We start from the raw sequence: 20,064 nt of genomic DNA on the forward strand, positions 1-20,064 counted from the left end.
TCAATTTAACAATGTCACTTTTCCAATCTGTAAGCATAATATATCTTTCCATTTGTCTGTGTCATCCTCACTTTCCCTCATCAGTGTCTGACAGTTTTCTGAGCACAAATCTTTTACCTCCTTGGTTAGATTTATCCCTAGGTATTTTATTCTTTTGATGTAATTGTAAATGGGGTTGTTTTCTTAATTTCTCTTTTTGATACTTAATTGTATCTAGAAACACAAGAGATTACTATATATTAATTTTGTTATCTTGCACCCTTACCGGATTTATTTATTAGTTCTGATTTCTTTTTTGGTAGCATCATTAGAATCTTTTATATATTATTATCTGCAAACAGTGATAGTTTTACTTCTCTCTTTCCAATTGTCATTCTTCTTATTTATTTTTCTTGTTTGGTTGCTGTAGCTAGTGTTTTCAGTACTGCGTTGAATAAAAGTGGTAAGAATGGACAACCTTGTTGTGTTGGTATGTTCTGGCTTTTCATTGTTGAGCATGTTGTTGGCTATAGGCTTGTCATATTTGGCTTTTATTGTATTAAGGATGTTTCCTCTGTACCTAGTTTCTGGAGAGTTTTTACCACAGTGGATGTTGGATTTTATCAAAAGCTTTTTATGCATCTATGGAGATGACTATATAGTTTTTATTCTTCAATTTGTTGGTGTTCACATTACTGATTTGTGAATATCAAACCATCCTTGAAAACATGAAATAAATTCCACTTGATTGTGTTGTATGATCCTTTTAATGTATTGTTGGATCTGGGTTGTTAATATTTTGTTGAGGATTTTTGCACCTATGTTTGTCAGTGATATTGGCCTGCAATTTAGTTTTTTTGTGGTATAATTTGCTACCTGGTTTTGTTCTTAGGGTAATGCTGGCCTCAATGAGTACCTTCCTCTGTAATTTTTGGGAATCGTTTGAGAAGAATAGCTGTTAACTGTTTACCAAATGTTCAGTAGAATTCTCCTGTGAAGTTGTCTGTTCCTGGACTTCACTTTGTTGGGAGTTTTTAAAATTACTGATTCAGTTTTATTACTGGTAATTTATATGTTTATCTTTTTTATTTCTTCCTGATTCAGTCTTGAGAGATTGTGCATTTCTAGGAATTTATCCATTTCTTCTAGCTTGTCCATTTTATTACTGTATATTGTTTCTACTAATCTTTTGTGATTCTTTGTATTTTGGCAGTGTTGGTTGTAACTTCTCTTTCCTTTCTGATTTTACTTACTTGGGCCCTATTTTTCCTTCATTAATCTTGCTAAAGGTTTATTAATTTTGTTCACCTTTTCAAAGACCAAGTCTTAGTTTTACCAATCTTTTGTTTTTTCAGTTTCTATGTTTTATTTATTTCTGTTTTTTATAATTTTTTTTCTCTTCTGCTAATTTTGGGTTTGTTTTTCTAGTTCCTTTAGGTGTAAAGTTGGATTGTTTATTTGATATTTCTCATTTACTGAGAGGTAGGTTTGTACTGTTATAAACTTCTCTCTGAACTGCTTTTGCTGTGTCCTGTAGTTTGGGATCATTGTTTCCATTTTCATTTGTGTCCAGGAAGTCCAGGTAGTTTTTGATTGTCTCTTTGATTTCTTCAGTGGCCCATTTGTTGTTTAGTAGCATATTATTTAGCCTTCCAGGTGTTTTTTTTTTTTTTTCCCCCTTATATTTGATTTCTAGTTTCATAGCATTATGGTCATAAAAGATGCTTTTTAAGATCTCAGTATTCTTAAACTTACTGAGCTTTGTTTTTTGTCTTTCATGTGATCTATCCTGGAGAATGTTCCATGTGAACTTGAAAAGAATGTGTATTCTCCTGATTTTGAATGAAATGGTCAAAACATATCTGTTAAGTCCTTTGGTCTAATGTGCCCTTTAAGGCCAATATTTCTTTTTGATTTTTTGTCTGGGTGATCTATTCATTGACGTAATGGGGGTGTTAAAAATCCCACAATATTATTGTGTTATTGTCTTTTATATCTGTTAATATTTGCCATATATATTGAAGTGCTTCTATTTGGGGTGCATATATGTTTACAGTTGTTATATATTCTTCTTAGATTGATCCCTTGTTCAATTGTAGTGTCCTTTGTCTCTTGTAACAGTCTTTATTTTGCAGTCTATTTTGTCTGATATAATTATTGTTACTCTGGCTTTTTTTTGATTTCCCTTTGTGTATAATACCTTTTCCATCTCCTCACTTTCTTTTTTTTTTTTTTTTTCTTTTTGCCTTTTCTTGGGCTGCTCCTGCAGCATATGGAATTTCCCAGGCTAGGGGTCTAATCAGAGCTGTAGCCACCGGCCTACGCCAGAGCCACAGCAAGGTGGGATCCAAGCCGCATCTGCAACCTACACCACAGCTCACAGCAACGCCAGATCCTTTAACGCACTCAGCAAGGCAAGGGACTGAACCCGTAACCTCATGGTTCCTAGTCGGATTCATTAACCACTGTGCCACGATGGGAATTCCCCATCTCCTCGCTTTCATTCTGTGTGTGTCATTAGATCTGAAGTGGGTATCTTGCAGGATATTGGTTTTTTTTTTTTTTTAAATATGTTCATATACCTTAGCTCTTTTGGTTAGAGAATCTTGTCCATTTATATTTAAAATAGTTATCAGGTAAAGTAATCTTGGTTGTAGGATTTTTCCTCTCATCACTTTGAATACATTATGCCACTCCCTTCTGGCCTGCAAAATTTCTGCTGAAAAGTCAGCTAATAGTCTTGTGGGAGTTCTCTTATATGTAACTAGTTGCTTTTCTGTTGCTGCTTTTAAGATTCTCTCTTTATCTTTAATTTTTCCATTTTAATTACAGTGTGTCTTGATGTGGACCTCTTTGGGTTGATCCTGTTTGAGACTTTCTGTGCTTCCTGAGCCTGGATGTCTGTTACCTTCCCTCAGGTTAGGAATGTTTCAGCTATTATTTCTTCAAATATGTTATCCCGTTCCTTTCTCTCTTTCTTCTACTTCTGGGACCCCTATAATGTGAATGTTAGTACTCTTGACGTCATCTCAGACGTCTCTTAAACTATCATTAATTTTGATTAAAAAAATTCCTTTCTTTTTTCTGTTTGGCCTCGGTGATTTCTAGTACTCTGTAGTCTAATTCTGAGCTATTCCTCTGTATCATCTGACTGCTATTGATTCCTTCTAGTGTATTTTTATTTTGGTTATTATATTCTTTAGCTCTGTCTGGGTCTTTATATTTTATAACTCTTTGTTAAATTTATCTCTGTGTTTCTCTTTTTCTTCACCTAAATTCATTGTGCACCTTCATGATCATTACCTTGAACTTTTTATTGGGTAGATTGCCTGTCTCCACCTCATTTAATTCTTTTTCTATGGTTGTTCTTATTTATTCATTTGGGATATATTCCTCTGCTCCTCATTTTGTCTAATTCTCTGCTTATTTCTATGTATTCGGTAGATTGTCTTCCCAGTCTTGAAGAAGTGGCTTATGTAGGAGACATTATAGGGCCTAGCAGCATATTATTCTCTAGTCTTCATTGATTTATGCTTTGGATTGCACTTATGTCAGCTGTGTGGGTCTTTCTTTTTGGTGGAACTGACTACTATGGGTGTGCTGCCACCACCTCTCTCCAGACAGTTTGGCTGTGAGGCCTACTTCCTGAAGTGGCTGACTTGCTGGTGGGGTGGTGGTAGTGGGGGGCCTAGATCTTAACATGCTGATTGTGTGGCCTTGGGGGTCCTGGAGCCAGCTTTTGTTCTCTGATGGGCAGGGCTGGGTCCCTGCCCAGCTGACTGTGGGGCTAGGGAGGCTTGGGGCTGGTGCCAGTCCATTAATGGGATGATAAGTTTCTGGCACTAATTAAAGGGAGGACTCCATGGTGCTTACCAGCATCAGTTTCCTCGTGATAGAATGAGCTCCCCCAAATGGCTGTTACTAGTTTTATGTTCCTAGGGGCAGTCCCAGTGGCCTCTTGCCTCTTTGGGTGGCTCTCCAAGGTTAGCAAGTGAGTATGACCCAAGTTCCTTCAAATCAGTTCTGTACTGGAATTTTGAGTGTGTGAGATTTTGCATGTGCCTTTTAAGAGTGGAATCTCTGTTTCCTGCAGCCCTCTGGCTCTCCCATATACAAGTTCTATTGGCTTTCAAAGTCAGATGTTCTGGGGGCTCATCTTCCCAGGGCAGGGCTCCTGGGTTGAATAGCTGGTGTGGATTTGGAACTCTTACTCCTTGGAGAGAACATTTTCAGTGTGGCTATGCTCCCAGTTTTTGGTCATCTAACCCAGGGGTATGGGTTTTGGGTTCACTGCATCTTTGCCACTCTTACCCATATCACTGTGGTTCTTCATTTATATCTTTAGTTGTGGGAAATATTTCCTGCTATTCTTTAGGTCATTCTCATTGATAGTTGCTCTGCAAATAGTTGTGATTTTGGTGTGTACATGGGAGGAGATAAACTGAGTGTCTTCGTACTCCACATTCTTAGTCACACCTGCTTTTTTCTGGAAAATCTTGAGTTTATGAAAGCAAAGTGTCTGTTGATAATGTAGATGGTAGTAAGACATCAGGAAGAGACAGCTGATCATTGGCTATTTGGTGAAATTTGAGGACAGGTTTCTGTCACTGGAAAGCAAAGGAATGAAAAAATGATGAGACTGCATTAGTAAGTTCATGACTATGATTAGAGTCTCTTGGTCTAAGCTGGTATCCTTCTTTAGCAGATAAGGAAATTGAGGCCTAGAGAGATTAAGCCTTCTTGCAGGAAGTGTTTATAGAGCACCTACAAGTATATATTGTAAGTGCTTGGGATTTATTAGTGAACAAATCAGAGTTCTTCTCTACCTCAGGTGCTAAAGCCCCACTGGCTGGGACAGGATGTGCATTAGATGCCAGGTGTCTTAAAACACCATTGCTGTATTACTCAGGGGCAAAGAACCATAGCCTTCTAAAAAAATTGTTACTTTAAGAGATTATAGTTGATTTACAATGTTGTGCTAATTTCTACTGTACAGAAAAGTGACTTGGTTATACGCATATATACATTCTTTTTTATATTCCTTCCCATTATAGTTTATCCCAGGAAATTGGATATAATTCCCTCTGCTATACAGTAGAACTTTGTTGTTTATCCATTATAAATGTAATAGTTTGTATCTAATCCCAAACTTCCAGTCCATTCCAACATCCCACCTCTCCCCCTTGGCAACCATAAGTCTAGTTACCTTTTTCATGGGTCTGTTTCTGTTTTGTAGATGATTCATTTTTGCTGTATTTAAATTCCACATATGAGTGATATCATATGGTATTTGTCTTTCTCTTTCTGACTTCATTTAGTATGAGAACCTCTAGTTGCATCTGTGTTGCTGCAAATGGCATGATTTCATTCTTTTTCATGGCTGAGTATTGTATATATGTACCACATCTTCTTAATCCATTCTTCTTTCAGTAGATATTTAGGTGGCTATTTTGAATAAATACAAATGAATATTGGGGTGCATATAACCCTTTGAATTACTGTTTCGTCTGGGCATATGCCCAGAAGTGGTATTGCTGGATCATATGGTAGTTCTATATTTAGTGAACTCCATACTCTTCCATAGTGGTTGCACTAACTTACATTTACACCAGTAGAGTAAGAATGTTCCCATTTCTCCACATCCTCTCCAGCATTTGTTTTTTATAGACTTTTTAATGACGGCCATTCTGACTGATGTGAGGTATTATGTTATATTAGTTTTGATTTGCATTTCTCTAGTAATTAGTGATGTTGAGTGTCTTTTCATTTGCCTACTGACCATCTGCGTGTCTTCTTTAGAGAAATGTCTATTTAGGTCTTCAGCTCATTCTTTCCATTGGGTTGTTTGTTTTTTATGTTGTTGAGTTGTATGAGCTAACTTGTATATTTTGGAGAGTAAACCCTTGTCAGTTGTATCTTTTGTAACTATTTTCTCTCATTCTGTAGGGTGTCTTTTCTTTTTTGGTTTAATGATTTCTTTTGCTGCGCAAAAGCCAGCAAGTTTGATTAGGTCCCATTAGGTCTCCCCCCAAAAATAGTTTTTATTTCTTCTTCCATGGGAGACTGACCTAAGAAAACATCATTATGATTCATGTCAGAGAATGTTCTGCCTATGTTCTCTTCTAAAAAGGACTGTAGCTTTAAGGTTATTTAAAATTCACTTATGATAAATATTGTGACTGGAAACCATCAGAGGTTTGTCTGACTTCTTTGGGAGGTATTGAGAGATTCTGAAACCATCATTTGGTCTTGTGAATCTGATTGGCCTCCAGGTCAAATGACTGTTTGATAATACCTGCTGACTACTCCCACTTCCCAACACCTCAACCTTGTCTTTTCTTTATCTACTTGTAAAGGGGAGGGGACCCGAACAAATAGAGTAAGTCTCAGGTCATAGACCTGACCACAGACACACGTACATGGTCAAGCTTACGGCTTTCGCAAGGTTTCTTCTCTTCATGTACCTTCTCCCTTTTCTCCACCACTGGGCTTTTCCACTACTTTTAGACTTCACTGCTTTCTCCCCAGGACTTTCCAACTTTCTACTCTTTCAGCAGACTTTGCTCTCGGTATCATGAGGGGAGGTGATGCGATAATACGCAATACTTTTGATCAGAGTGCATGGCCACAAAACTGTCTGGTGAATAGCTGAGAAGGGCCTTTTCTCTGAGGCCTTTGTGCAACCTAAATGTTTCCTCTGCAGTGTTGAAGTGATATTTTGGATTTGAATGGTGAATTTGGGGTAAATACTTTTGTAAAGTGTTAAATTATATCTTTTTTGGGGGGGTCTTTTTAGGGCTTCACCTGCAGTATATGGAAGTTCTCAGGCTAGGGGTCAAATCGGAGCTGCAGCTGCCAGCCTTGGCACACCAGATCTGAGCTGCATCTGTGACCTACGCTGCAGTTCACAGCAATACCAGATCCTTAACCCACTGAGTGAGGCCAGGGATGGAACCTGCAACCTCATAGATGATAGTCAGATTTGTTAATGCTGAGCCACAACAGGAACTCCCTAAATTATATATTCTGATGGTAAGTGTTCAGCAAGTGAGAAAACTTGTATATAGCAGCTTGTGTATCTGCTTTTCTAATATATGGTAACTGATACCTATTTCTTAGCATATTTTTGTACTACAGGAAAATTGCAGTATGTCTTTGGAATTAATAAATAAAGTTTCTGTTTTGGTATCTTGAAAGAATTACCCAAGTGATATTTGTCACATAATTCATATAACTTTTGTTTCATTTCTGGACTGATACTCTGTTTTCTTGCTAGCTGTGCTCTTTTTTGGATATAAGGGAAAAATTTCTCTCAAGCTTACCTGACCTCCCAAAGTTTACTTGTGGCATTGTCTTTAATCTAGAGTCATTCATTAGATAAGTATTTCTCAGATTAGTATTTCCTGGAACAAAATTCTGGAAATAATGGCTAAAAATATTTAATTATAAAATAAGCATAGAAACATATGTTCCTTCTTTGGAGGTTTACAGTTGGCAAGAACATATTAATGACTCTGAGAAGTCTTACAGAGGAAACAAAACAGAAACTATTACTTAGCTTCTTTCCATTAACATTTCTCATTTTAAAATGAAACACCTACTAGTATCCTGCAGAACACAGAGAGTCCATTAAACAGATTCTTTATTTCTACTGCACATTGAAAGGTCTGTTCTAGAATTTGATGCTTTTAAGAAATGTTTTACAGTTAAACATATCCATTCCCAGGTCCTAAAAATATTCCAGAGAAACTAATTCTAATGCTAGACTTCAGAATTTGGCAAGGATGAAATGATGCAGAAGTTGGCAAGATGTTACACTATAATAATTAAAAGGTTTTTCCATGTTAAGCATAGATCATTTTCAAAAAAGGCTGAGAAATACTTGTTTTGAATTCCAATGAAAATGAAAGAAAATATAATTACAGTATACTCAAAATGTATTTTAATTTTGAATGCTTTCTCTAGGATATTATATAAATGTTGTATTTGATCCATTGCTTCAAGATAGTATTTATTGCTGCTGTGAAAAGGGAGTGATATTTACAGTAATAACATCAGTGTTAGTTTACATTAAGTACAACTAATGTCTTATTACCAGAGCCAAATTAATATACCAGGAGCAGATGGAATGGAAACTTCTGGAAATGAAGGCTAAAAACAGCCATGGGAACTGGCCCTCCCTTCCGGACTTTCCACAGAGCATCCCGCCTCCCTGGAATTCCTCCCCTCCCCCAGCCCTACCTCACTGGTCTCCCTGTCTATGTGGGTTGACATGTTGTCCAAAGCTGACCTTTTATCCCAGATACCACCTTCTCCATGAAATTTTTTCATGTCTTCTCCACCTGCCTGCTGTACCTCTCTGTGTCTAGACCCACTGCACTGGGTAGATATGTATTTGTCCTACGGCCTTTCATTCTGCTGGGGTTATGGTGATGTCAGAGATCTTGTCAAGACCCTTTCATGCAACCCCTACTCCATCTTGAAGCCCTTATTTGTGACTCTTTTATTTAGCTGACACATAGCTAAGTGTCCAATATTTATGAATTGAATAGTGAAAAAAACAAAAAACAAAAAACAACCCTCTGTAAGAGGCAATGCTAATTTAACCAGCAGAATATTTTTCAGTATTTCTGTTGCATGGACTGTTTTTTTTTTTTTTTAAGTGTGTTATTATTTTAAGGTATGTAAATTTTGGTGGCTGTCTGGATTAAATAAATAAACGAAAACAAAGGATGCTATGAAATAAGAACATTTCAAAGGTCCATTAGCTTTTGACTTTGAGGAATTGCCTAATTACCTCAGGTTCAAAGCTAATTCATGGAATTCTACATAATAATGACTTACATTTGTCTAGCGATGGGAAGTTTATAAGGTGCTTTCATCCATGGCATTCATTTGACCAATCGACTGGTCAATTAACAAATTAATCCTTCAGCAGACATTTCTTTTTTTTTTTTTTTTTTTTTTTTGTCTTTTTGGTATTTCTTGGGCCGCTCCCGCGGCATATGGAGGTTCCCAGGCTAGGGGTTGAATCGGAGCTGTAGCCACAGGCCTACGCCAGAGCCACAGCAACGCAGGATCCGAGCCACGTCTGCAACCTACACCACAGCTCACGGCAATGCCGGATTGTTAACCCACTGAGCAAGGCCAGGGACCGAATCCGCAACCTCATGGTTCCTAGTCGGATTCGTTAACCACTGCGCCATGATGGGAACTCCCAGCAGACATTTCTTTAAAGGCTGTTGCATCACAAACATTGGCAAACATGATTTTGGGATTCCTAAAATAGACAAAGTGAAGGTGCTGCCCTGTAAAATTCTTCAGCCTGGTGAGGGTAGACAGAAATATAAACAAAGTAAATGACCGAATGTTGTGATGGAAGTTGGTACCCACCTCGGGTGGGGGGCGGGTAGGGTGGGGGGGACAAAGGTGAGGCAAGTGGACAGGAGAACTTCCATTGAGAAGGGTCATTGAGTGAAGTGTCACCAGATTCTTACTTGTGTCACTATTGTCCACGGTTACAGTTGAGAACCTGACTCACAGGGGTGAAGCATCTTCTCTGAAGTGACCCTGCTCTTAAGTTTTCAGAAGCCACTTGTCCCACTGCATAGCATCTCCCCTGCACTGCATGGGATTCCTGGAATATGACCCTCATGTTCTAGTAGAGATGAGACAGGAAGGTAAGGCCAGAGAGCCTAAAAATGAGGATTATCTTTCTGCAAAAGGAGCTGGGTTCTTAGAGTAACAAGAAAAACAACTTGATTGAAAATGCTGTTCATCCAGAAAGGAAGAGAGAGCCAAACCCAAAGGCAGGATTTAGAGCGGGAAACAATGACTTTGTTAAGATTTACAAGCCTGTGGGATTTCTCAGTTGCATAGGGTATTAACGGAAGTTATTTGAAAAATATTCAAATTACTTTGACATCATTTTCCCTAGGCAATATGGAAACTCACTCTTTGGAGGTTGGGCCCCTATTAACATAAAACTTTGGAGGAAATGAGGTTTAAAAGGATGACCCACTTCTTCTGCTGTCACCACCTACAGACTCCAATTTAATTTCTTTCTTATTCTGTTCACTAAAAGCCAGTAGTTTTTTTTTTTTTTTTTTTTTCTTTTCATGAAACGGATGCTTCTCTTTAGTCATACTTTTGGTGTGTGTGGCCACATTTCACGAGGTTGGTGGCATATTGAATTGTAAAATGCCTTAAGGAGACACCCACGTGCATTTAAGATAACAGTGGCAAGAACAAATTAGTATTGGCACGTATTTTCTTTGTTCTCCGAAAGAAAGCTTAATATTGAATTTTAGAATGTAATATCATACAGAGCTTTCTAAAATGAGCTAAAACTGTCCAGAAACTATGATGGAAGGTTTTTTCTTTGCCTCTGTGCTTCATGTCATCACATGAGAATTATGATGAACTGGAGTGATATGTTTTATAAATTTTTAAATTGTAAATCACAGTTAGGGAAGCAGGCATTTTGATTTACCTGAAAGTAAATTTCTATTTCTCCAGTGGACTAGGTGGCCCCTTATATTTATCATATTTTATAGGTTAAGAAATGTTTCAAACACTGTCTTTTGGCTCTCATAAGAACCTCAAAGGGAGGCACATGAAATCTTCTCAGTGGCAAGTTTTTCTTTCTTTCTTTTTTCTTTTCTTTTTTTTTCCCCTGGCTATAGCTATGGCATGCAGAAGTTCCTGGGCCAGGGATCAAACCCATGCCATAGCAGTGACAATGCCAGATCGTTAACCCCTAGGCCACCAGGGAAAGCTAAGTTTTTTTTGTTTTTTTTTTTTTTCTAAACACATAAGGAGACTGAGGCCCAGGCAGTTTAAGTCTAGGCTCTAGCTAATAATAACGATTTTTTGTATCTTTTGGACTAGCGTTGCTTAATTCTATTCAAAGATAAACTGAGGCGTATTCAAATTTTAGGAATTTATTTCAACAAAAATTGATTCTAATCAAGTAACACCAAACTGGAAGTGGTTAGAATGCTCCACCTGGTAGGAGCTGGGAGAAAGAGTATTAAAGAGAAGATGCAGGGGCAGCAAAGTAAGCGAAAGATCTGATTGGCTGAAGCAGTCACCTTATTTGGAAAAGCTGAGTTGGCTATTAGTGATTGGTTGTCCTTAGGTTTTGCTTTCTTAACCTTGAGGCATTACAGGCATAGGTTTTTGTTTGTTTATGTAGGCTACTAATGTATTAGAGGCGCTTCAGTCTAATGGTCTCCTTACTTAATTAACAGTTCTTTATATTGCTGCTTTGCAGAGAAATTCTCTTATGGACACACACTGTGCCTCTAGCCCTGACCTGCTCTTTCTCAGTTGTGTGAGATTAGTCGCAAGGGAACCTGAGTGAGAAAATGGATGATTCAGTACCAACCCATCCCACTTATAAGAAAAGATACAGAAGTCATACACCCTACTGGTACAATCATTTGAATTACTTTAATGTATGAAGAGCAGCACAGAATTAAATTCTAAGAATCAAGAGTCATATTTCTTGTATTGAGAACACTTGCATCAGAAAAGAGTTAGTGTGGATGAATATAGCCCACTAGTGTTCCTCATTATAACATTGTGTGCAGGTTAAATTGTAGAGAAATAACAGAAGGAGGTGATTTTAGCAATGTCAGCTGGTTTCCTCAGACCACACTAGGCTGGAGTTTTAGAACGGTCACATCAATGGTAATAACCCATATTTTTCACTTTTTTAGCTCTTTGGCTATTACACCCCCCCCCCCCAAAAAAAACCACTGCCACCTCTAGGGGAGTCCCAGGACTTGTCATCCTTCCTTGTGTGCTCCACTTCTCTCTGCCTCCAGTGGGTTCCATGATGCCTTTCCTTCCTCCCCTGCTTCAGACCCCCTTTCCTCCCCACCTGCCCGGTATAGGCTGGTTGCCGTCAGAGGGGGTACAGGTTTTGCTTTCAGTCGGCATTCTCCCTTGGTACCAGTCTTGACTTTGCCTCTGATTTCTTTCTTGGAGTTCCTGATGTGAGTCTGGCAGAAGTAGGATATGCTTTTGGGATATGCATGGATCTCAAAGCAGGGCAGGATTGTTAAGTAGTCTTTCTCTTTATTTTTAGATGTACAGCCCTCTCTTTTTAGCACTGAGTCCATGAGGGTGGGTAGGCCATGGACAAAGCTGGGAACACTAAAAACTATATTAAGACCATCCCCTTGTCTCCCACTTAGTTCCTCATGAAAATACTTTCTAGTATTTTCTGGCAGAGGGACCCAGAATCTCAGTGCAAAATCAAGCCTAGACTCAAGAGCTAGGGGACTCCAATATTGATATTTGTGTTCAACCTGGGACTGCTCTCTTTTCCCCATCTATTTTCTGTTCTCTTTCTTGTATTCCTGAATTCTGTTTCTTAGATGAATTTTTTTTTTTAATTCTTAGCTATTGAAATGAAAACTGCTATGAAAGGCAAAATGCCTAAGGTCCGATCTATCCCCCTGATTGAAGGGAAGGAAATGAAGGAGACGCACTGAAGTAAAGTTAATATTTCCACTCAGAAGGGAGGAATGTTCTACCTCCCACTGGTGGTGAGTGACACCACATCAGCTGGCAAGGGCTCTCATTCGGCTAAGGAGTAAGGAATCTGGAACTTAGTGATGCTGTCCACACAAAACAAATCTAGGAGTTCCTGTTGTGGTGCAGCAGAAACAAACCCAGCTAGTAACCATGAGGTTGTGGGTTCGATCCCTGGCCTCACTCAGTGGGTTAAGGATCTGGCATTACCATGAGCTGTGGTGTAATTTGCAGACGTGGCTCAGATCCTGCCTTGCTGTGGCTGTGGTGTAGGATAGCAGCTATAGCTCCAATTTGACCCCTAGCCTGGGAACCTCCATATGCTGTGGGTGTGCCTCTAAAAAAAAAAAAAAAAATCCCAAAACTCTAACCTAAACTGGGGTATAACATCAGCATTTAAAGTTAACCAAGGGAAGCAGAGCTTGCTGGATTTCAATTTGTGGGCACATGTATTTGGGTGCACAGCCCCTGTTTTACCTACCAGGGTAAGGTGAGTAGTCCTTGCTCTGAGAGGGAACCTCTAGGATTATTATTGAAGAGACATCCTCTCCCTTCTTGTTTCCAGCATCCTTCTAAACCCTCCTAACTCCATGTCTTTTCTTTATTCTCACTTTATTAACACCTGACAATTTGAACTCTGTTTGTAGGAAGGTGTTTCTCAACCAAGACAATACTTAAAAGGCAGCATGATGTGGGGAGAAGAATGTAGTCCTCTGGGTTTCAGGAGACCTGGAATTTTCTTTTCTGTTAACAATGCCACCTTGCCAGGGAAGATCCCTGCTCTCCCTGTCTGCCTCTGCTGGTCTCTTTCTTTGTGAACAGGTTTAATCTACATAACCCTTCTTGAAAGTTCTGAGCATATCATTTTGAAAAGTTCCTCCCACCCAAAGAGTTTCTTTAGACTCCAGAGAAAAGTCTCTGGTTGTGAGGGGAGAGGTTTTCCCACACATTTATAGAGCATTATTGTACCAGGTGCAAATCACCGTGCAAAGCACCCTTTATATGTGTCACTCCATCCTCAGTGATGATGATGACAGACACGTACATGGCACTTACTCTGTGCCAGATCCTGTTCTGATCAGTTTACCTATGTTCATCCATTTAAATCCTTATCACAGAGTGTGTGAAGTTGTTCTTATTATGATCTTCATTTTATAGATGACGTTTGAGCCTTAAGGTAGAAACAGACACAGTCCTCAAAGTCTCAGGGATGTTCTCATGTGGTAAACCACTCAAGACACTTCTCTTGACAGATGAGGAAGCTGGGGTTTTTAACAAGCTAGGGAAAACCACCATAGTCACAGAAAGAGTAAGTAGCACACTCAGAAATCAAACTCAGGACTAACTCGTTCCAGAGCCCACGTTCTTTCCATTTTGCTGCTTTGCCTCCCAGAGGCATTTTTGCATTGTCAAAAACTGCAGAGCAGAGCATGGCACTTTTAATGAAGGAAAAGTTTGCCAAATGAAAAGCAGATTAATGAGATATTTGGGATGCTTTGCAGTAAATAAATCTCTTGCAGAATTCTCATCTTCTCCCACTCGCACCGCTAAAGCCATAATGATAACAATTACCTCAGCTTGCTTGAGGCCATGTGGGGGTGAACTCTCTTAATTTTATTGCTCAGGGAAGACACTGGAGACCCACAAAACTTTACTTGAGCTGCCTGGGCCGTGGGTCAGAAATTGCATATATCACATGTTGTCCTTTGCCGTCAGAGCCTTCTTTTGTCCCTCCTGTTTTTGCTGTATCTTGAAACACCATTACTTCAGGAGAGAAATAGAGCTTAAAAATGGGTCAGCATTAAGAATATTAGAAATGTCAATGCAGGGCTGTTTTCCTGAATCGATGAGACCTAGAGCATCATTTGAACATGATTGCCTGAGACTTGAGGAGAGCCCATTATTATTATTTTTGTAATAGGTAATCTTAGCTATTCCCTGGAAATTTAAAAATATCTCCTTGAAACCGAATGACCTGAACAGAAATGTAATTCCTTCTATATGATGTACAACTGAATTTGAAGCCAAAAGCTCACATTTATCTTCAAGAAGAATGTGTGTCTACTCATGGTAGGTGTCAAGTGTTTGAGAGATGTGATGACAAGGGAGTCTCAGGCCCTTTCTCTAAGAGCAAGGAATCTATTAAGGAAATGAGGTGTGAGCTGTAATAATCTGTGGTGCAAGGGGAAACAGCATTTACTGTCTGTCCACCACAGATCAGGCATTGTGTCAAACACTTACATAAGGACATGGAAAAATGGGAATATTTTTCCCCGTTTCTAGGAGAGGAAAGCAAGGTTCAGCCTAAGTTGTCCTGGGCCAACAGCTCCTTATTAACCTGGCTGAGATTCAAGCTCAAGGGACTCTGACAGACCTTCACTCTTTCTCCTATGTTTTGCTATTTTTTTTTCCTTTTAGGGTTGTGCTCACAGCATATGGAAGTTCACAGGCTAGGGGTTGAATCAGAGCTGCAGCTGCCAGCCTACATCACAGCCACAGCAATGCGGGATCCAAGCTGTGTCTGGAACCTTCACCACAACTCACCTCAACATCAGATCCTTAACTCACTGAGGGAGGCCAGGGATGGAACCCTCATCCTCATGGATACTAGCTAGGTTCTTAACTTGGTGAGCCACAGTGGGAACTCCTTTTTTTTTTTTTCTTGGTTTACTATTAGTTAGGCGCGATACAGTAAATGATTTAACTTATTAGGCATCTCTGCATGGGATTTAAAGATTTATGAAATTAGCTTACAAAGTGGCATAACAATTTGAGATAACAATTTTTGACCTGAGTTATTTTGAGGAATCTTGAGCAAATTAAAGTTTTCAGTTTTTTTTTTAAATGTACAAAGTGAAAAACATTACCCATTTCTTATGCTTTTATGTTTGTGGGGGTGAAGTGGATGGATAGTCTCGGGGTGGGAGATCAAAGAGGTCAGGAAAAACTATGTAGCTACCTTACTTGGTAAGAAATAATGGTTTTGAGTTTTGACTTGGCCACTTTAAAGAGGCTGTATCAGGTCTGTGGGAGTTAGCAGTTTGATGTGGCTACCCAAACGCCAGACTTAAGAGAAGTCTTTCTAATAATGGAGGTAAGAACCCCCTCTACTTAGCTGGGTCAGATCTTCGTTGGAATATTCTGTTTGTTCAGTTCTGGGGAATGTACGTTAAGACAAATATGAAGCTACTAAGACATATTTAAGGAGAAAGTTTGGATCACAACAGGAAAATGAAACCTGGATGTTTGGGGGAATAGGGTTGTGTAGCTCAAGAAAAACACTTCAAGGACTGAGATAACAGTCTTCAAATATTAGAAGGATTGTCTTATGGAAGAGGAATGTAGGTTTTTTTTTCCTCTGTAACCCTAAAAGATGCAACTGAGCAATAGGCTCCGGGGAAGTAGATTTGTCCTTACAAGGAAGAATTTTTTTCTTGTATCTGCCTAAATATGTAAGATTTTTGTGTTTTTCAGAAAGAGGTAGAGTTCCAGTCCTTGAATATCTTGGAATATGGACCAGGAATTTACTTGGTGGAGCCATTGCAAAGGAAATTCAAAGGTACCGTGGATTTGGATTTCACAAGCATCAAAGTCCTTCCCCACCCCGAGCATCTCAGCACATCCTGGCCTGGCCTTTGAGACTTTGCCACCACCTTTGTCCCTGGGGTTGGGACATGTTTTATCCTGAGCATCTCAGTACCTCCTGGCCTGTCCTTTAAGGCTTTGACTCCACCTTTGTCCCTGGGGTTGGAATATATTTTAAGGGGATGGATGAATGGATGGATGGATGACAGGGAATGGAAAGAATCCACAATGGCAGAGCCATTACTTGGTCCATTCTCATTTGGTCTTGCCTTTTTAAATTTTGCCTTTTCTATATACTCATGTATTTGCTGTAAACAGTGGGCATGCAGAGGCCTTTGCTGTAACTGTTTAATTGGTAAGTCTCAATTTAGCATCCCATCTCATGCACTGGGATCTTATAAATGTTATTTGACAATGAGTTGAACAGGTATCAAGTATTGTCAGGCTTCAACAGTAAGAGAGTATAACTTGGCTGTATGTACAAGCTCTGGGTTTGTAAAACTTGCAGCTACCTCCTCTCTCTGTGGAAAGACAGAACCTGAATTATTTTCCAAATTTCAATGAGATGGAAATTTCGGGACACCCAAGAGACAGAGAACCAGTCAAAGGGCTTCCCACTAATTAGTAGCCTTAAAAATTACCTATAGGCTATCAGCACTGCTCCCAGCTCTGTGCCAGGTAGGAATCTTCAGCTCTTTTGAATCTCTAACTTGTTTTATCCATTTAAGGACTGAACATGATTGACAGGTTTTTGCTCATAGCCTGCAGCTGAACTCTCGCTGTGTCAACAGTGTATATTCCAGCAAGAGGAGTGGGGATTTGACCATTTCATTGCTTTCCTCAGGGCATACTCTGCAGGCTCAAGGCAACATCTAATCTTCAGTCACTCCAGTTGTCAGACTTAGGAGTAGGTGTCTTTCCAATCCTTTTCAGAGCTATAAATAGCAGGAAACATGACTTACAGACCAAGAGGCATTTTAAGTGTGGGTTTTGTTAGCATTTCATATCTACTTCCTCATTATGGATACACTGCCCACCCTTTGGAAGAGAGACTGAGATCTTGGTGAGAGCCAGTTAATTTCATTTACTTTCATGTATTTGATGCCAAGGGTATTAGGTTCATGGAGGAGATTTTCAAAACCCTACCAAATGGGTTTAGAGGAAGATGTGGCTCAGTTCAGATTAATCCTTTGGGCCAGAGGTTTTCTTCAGCACCAGTAATCATCTAAGCCTGCTTTGTAAGGCTGTTTCCCTTGCATAGAATTCATACATAGCAGCTAAAGTCCTGATGGGAAGGTGTCCTTTACCCCAGAACGCCTGGGGTTATACCCCAATCTTTGGGCTCTTTTATAAATAAACTTTGACTGTTCCGTAGTTATTTGAACTCTGTTTCAATTCAGTTTATTAACATTACTATTTTGCAATGGATATATATTTATATTTCTTAGGCCCTTAATATATGGCCTCTCACAGGGGCACTATCTCAGGAAGATTTTGTCAGTTGCAAATTTATGAGAAGGTTAAATATTTATTTTTGGCACTTTTTTTTGCCACCTCCTCAATATCTACCACCCCATGAGCTACCATTCCTTCTTTTCCCTATCTCTATATTTCCTGTCCCATTAAAAAATGGCCCAATTCTCACCTTTTTGTCCCCTAGTCCTTACTAAAACAGTGGCTGATAAAGGTTTAAGTTAAAGTACCATTTCTCATGAGGTTATTTGTATTTTAATAAAAATCTTGGAAGGGTAAATATTCTGAGTATTAACTATGGTTACATTTTAGGCAGTGCAAAAAAATAGTTTTAGATGGAGATTAGGAAGTTGAGTGGATTACAGAGCACATGGGATGTACAGTGTTCTCACTTTTGTTCAGTTACATGACCTGGTGACAGGCCAGCATGAATGCAGAGATGGCGCTTCTGTGCTGGTATGGGGAAAAATAAAAAGAGGCCACTGGTGAGGACATTGCTTGGCCTGGGGAGGAAGAAGTTCCAGTATGTTGGCAATTTATTTAATCACTTGTTATTTGGGGGGTGGAGGAGCAAGTAGGGGAGCATATACTCAGTGCAAGGAGATGTGGAAAATCTAGAGATAAGGAATCTTGGCCCTACTTTCCAAGGGTTCTTCCCCTATGTTGTGTGGAAATCAGATACATTCACTAATTGTCAACCAAAGGAAGAATATGGAAAGAGTTGTCACAGAGGTACAGCTAACATGCTGTGCATATCTGTGCTCTATTCTCACTGGGTTATCCGGAAGGGCTTCTTGTGGAGAGTAAACTTTTAGTTGAACCTAAAGTGTACTTTGAAAACTTGTGCTTTTGAATGAAATGACTTGAGCAAGGGCCTGTGCTCTGGTTGAGGGAGGGAAGTTCAGCTTAGTTGAGTGGAGGCTAGGAAAACTCAGTAGGGGCTTCAACCCTTCAGGGCTTTGAATGTTTGGTTGACTATTTTAGATTTTATACTTCTCATATTGGGAAGTCATTTAAGATTTGAACAGGGGAATAATATTAAAGAAACAGCTATGACTGGATGAATTGAAGGGGGGAAGGGAGCAATATACTCATTTGTCTATAGTTTGAGGTGGAGAGGAAGATTGCCTCTGATTTCTTAGACATGCATTGTATCTGCAGGAACAAAATAAGCAGCATATCTTAATGCATAAATCCTCCTCCCATATATGTGTTCTTTTTCATCACGGAGCAAGTATTTGGCAGCCAAGTTATCTTTAAAGTAATAAGAACAAAGCTATCTGGAATAAATGTTTCAGAACCATTTGTTACTTTGCACAGATCTATGAGCAAATAGGTTTGAGCTAAAGCATTTACCATAATATGTGATTCTGCAGGGACTGCCACACTATTATATATACTTTTATTTTGGCTAAATTCTAGCTTTTTCTACCAGTATTACTCAAAGACCTGAAGTGTCAACAAGATAATCAAAGTAGCAAAGTAGGAGTCAAGAGTTTTTCTGTCTATTTCTCAAAGTCCTAGGAAGATTCTTTCCTTTGTATTCCCTATATACAGAATATAAAAGTCTCCCAGACATTTAATCTTTGCCAGGTCAAACATTTCAAAAATTAGATTATTTTCCAGTTGCTTTTCAGTTTATGGCAAGTGTTTCTTAGGGGTTTCCAAACGCTCCTTGCTGAATCTATTTGTAAAAAAGAAACAAAACAAAAAGCAAAGTAAGTGCAATATAGTCCCATCCACATTGTCCTGATATAAAAATCCTACCAGAACAATGGAAAAAAGTTCTGAATCATGATCTCAGAGATCTGAGTTCTAGCCCTAGTTTTGTGAATGCACAGCTTGACGGTTTTATCAAGTCTCATATTTAATGGAGAGGGATTAGAATTTTTCCATATGCTTTCTGTGCTATTCAGTAGTACTGCTCACAATTATTTTTCCCTAAGGAGTCTAGAAAAGGGGGAGACACATGACAAGATTTTGGTCTATGATTTTGGGTGCAAGTGATGTGTGTTACTTTTGGGCCAGAACTCACACTGCTAGTATGACTCCAGTATTCTTTCTCGCTATAACAGTGACCCATAGTGGCGGATTTGTCAAGCTGACCCCAGGAATAAGGACAATGGGGAGCAAAACACCTAGCTAGCCCACAATGGTCATTCATAAGGAGCAGGAAATGAACCTTTGTTGCTTTGAGCCACTGAACTTTGGGGAAATTATTTGTTACAATAAAATTATCAAGCTTATTCTTGATTGATATGATCTCCAAAGCGTATCACTTGGGTGAATGGGAAAAGGCCCAAGGGATATAGAAACTCCTTTTTTGTCTTAAAATTTCAGTCTTCTATAGATAAATGTCAAAGTTGCCTTGAGGGGAATTTTTTCCTATCATTTGAAATATTGAAATATAGACTGGGCAATCTCTCAAAGGCAGTGCTCTAGAAGCTGAAGATTGTTGTGTGATAAAATAAGAAATATATACTT

The 20,064-nt window shown here is 39.1% G+C and overlaps 1 protein-coding gene across 4 annotated transcripts in view; it reads left to right on the forward strand.

Annotated features, from left to right (window-relative positions):
• Window positions 1–20,064, forward strand: part of FAM170A (family with sequence similarity 170 member A) — a 54,445-nt gene that overhangs the window by 21,414 nt on the left and 12,967 nt on the right. For 3 of the 4 annotated variants that reach the window (XM_005654995.4, XM_085014355.1, XM_085014356.1), the window contains one exon: window positions 15,997–16,081. The gene's annotated coding sequence lies outside the window, so the exon portion shown is untranslated. Of the gene's footprint in view, window positions 1–2,811; window positions 2,898–15,996; window positions 16,082–20,064 lie in introns of those variants that run through there. The other variant, XM_085014354.1, reaches the window with a different exon arrangement.

This window comes from Sus scrofa, chromosome 2, assembly GCF_054392235.1.
Source record: "Sus scrofa isolate SSC_HxYL_T2T_F1_AM1 chromosome 2, Sscrofa_HxYL_maternal_Yorkshire_Landrace_v2.0, whole genome shotgun sequence".
In the NCBI taxonomy this organism is placed as follows: domain Eukaryota; kingdom Metazoa; phylum Chordata; class Mammalia; order Artiodactyla; family Suidae; genus Sus; species Sus scrofa.